The following is a 2,461-nucleotide window of genomic DNA, read 5'->3' as shown; positions in this document are numbered from 1 at the left end:
CCGCCCGCCAAAAGAAACAGTTCTTTCCTATTGGGCTCCTTTCCTTGTCTCAGCCGTTCCTGCCTCTTGACTCAGCAGGGGGAGACAAAGTTCCAAAGACCCTGCCCGCTGCACCTGTCAGCACCAGAAAGCCACATGTGCCTCATTTCATCATGACTTTACATCCATTGGTTTTGAAACCCTCCTGGCTAGTTATTCTCTCAGAAGTTCTCGGCCTTCTGTTACCACTGGTGATGCCCCACCTGTTTTACTGAAAGATCAGGATTATCTGGAGTTTCTCCACTTGGGCATTTCTCTGTTTTGCACAAGAATTGATGCCTTAACTTCACTCTAAATTCCATTCCTTTTGATTAGCTTCTCTCCATCTTTTTTTTTTCTAGTCTTTCAATCCTCCAGGCCTCTCAGCTGAGACCTTTAACCTTCCCTTCCACACCTTGCGTCTACCATCCCCCTACTATGAATAGTAACCTGTTCTCCAAATGGATGGTCTTCCCACGCACACCTCAGCCATGCTCTCCCTGTGAGGCTCTCGTTGTTAGATGTGTTCTACTGAGTGAAAATCTTTTTTTTTAAAATTCATTTATTTTATTTGTTTTTATTTTTGGCTGCATTGGGTCTTTGTTGCTGCGCGCGTGCTTTCTCTGGTTGTGGTGAGCAGGGGCTACTCTTCGTTGCGGTGTGTGGGCTTCTCATTGCGGTGGCTTCTCTTGTTGCAGAGCATGGGCTCTAGGTGCACGGGCTTCAGTAGTTGTGGCACGTGGGCTCAGTAGTTGTGGCTCGCGGGCTCTAGAGCGCAGGCTCAGTAGTTGTGGCACACGGGCTTAGTTGCTCCACGGCATGTGGGATCTTTCCCGACCAGGGCTCGAACCCGTGTCCCCTGCATTGGCAGGTGGATTCTTAACCACTGTGCCACCAGGAAGCCCCTAAGAGTGAAAATCTTACAGTGTCTTCCATTGGTCCTAATTCTTCCAAAGTAACACAGATATATATTTTCTCTTGATATATTTGAAGACAACTTCCCTCTTGCCCTTTCAGCTTTTTATGCTTCTAATCTTAAATTTTTATTGAAGCTGTTCCCTCAAGCATTGCTTTCTGATCAAAGCTGGCCATCTCTGTTCTTTACTTTTGATGTCGTTAACTACCTTCTTATTCTTTGAATTCTACTTTTGTCTCCATTTTGATATCTCCTTTTCCTCCTAATCCTCAGTCGTAAGAAAACTCTCTAGACAAAATTGTTTCATCTTCTGTGTTCCAGACGCTCTTGTTCATACTCTATTTTTAGCTTTGTCATCACTCGTCCACAAAACTCTAGAAAGTCTGGACTACCTTCTAATCATTTTGAAAAATCCTCTCATACAGTGCCCGGCAAGTAGGTGGTAGAACTTAGTTAATGTTTAATTTTTCTCTGTGCCAGTTCCAGTACTTCTTTTACACAGTTCCCTGTTTCATATTTTTCTAAAACCTCCCAATGACTACCAAATTTTTCTCTCTAGCCCCGATTTGTTACTCATTTTCCAATCTTAAATTGCTTTGCGATCACCAGGATGACCTGCTGGCAGCCCAGTGTAATAGAGTTCATTTTCTCACCCCAGTCCCTGCAAACCCACTTCCCACATAACTTTCCTAGTGGTCTTTGTTTAATAAGCTGCTTGAAGCATTTTTGAGTAAACTTAGGCATCAAGGCACATTTTGATCCTTATTCATTAAGTAGCTCTCTCGCATTACTGGGCCCGGAGTCTCCACTGCGCCATAATTCTCACATTTTCTGGGTTGTCTTTAACTGTCAGTGGCAACGCCATCTTCCCCAGGCCCCCAGCCTTAAGGATACTTGTGGATACATCTTTTCCTCTCTCCTTTGTCCTCAGCCTCCAGGCAGTTGCTGATTCTTTCTCACTTGCTTTTCTAACTCATCTTTCTTGTTGATTTCTAAGCCATTTCCCTCTGCCTGAATTATTATCAATGGCCTTATTTTTGGTGTCCCTCTTCTAGGCTTCCCTGCTCGAGTCTGTGCCATGCTCAACTCTCAGAATAATCCTGTTAAACAGTATTTTTGTGGTGTTATTCTCCTGCTCATATATCAAAAAGGACTTTCTGGGGCTTCCCTGGTGGCGCAGTGGTTGAGAGTCCGCCTGCCGATGCAGGGGACACGGGTTTGTGCCCCGGTCCGGGAAGATCCCACATGCCGCGGAGCGACTGGGCCCGTGAGCCATGGCCGCTGAGCCTGCGCGTCCGGAGCCTGTGCTCCGCAGCGGGAGAGGCCACAACAGTGAGAGGCCCGCGTACCGCAAAAAAAAAAAAAAAAGGACTTTCTTTCCTGGATTAATGTTGAGATCTTGCATGAAGCCTCATCTCTAGCTAGAAACTCTGGGAGACCAGAGATCTGAGGGTAAGTAGTAGTGACACCTCTCTTCCACTGATGTCTTTTTCTTTTTGCCATGCTGCGTGGCTTGTGGGATCTTAG

The sequence above is a fragment of the Lipotes vexillifer genome, unplaced genomic scaffold, assembly GCF_000442215.2.
Source record: "Lipotes vexillifer unplaced genomic scaffold, Lipotes_vexillifer_v1.1 scaffold71, whole genome shotgun sequence".
Taxonomy (NCBI): Eukaryota; Metazoa; Chordata; class Mammalia; order Artiodactyla; family Lipotidae; genus Lipotes; species Lipotes vexillifer.
The sequence above is the reverse complement of the archived record's forward strand: the minus strand, read 5'-3'. Positions refer to the sequence as shown.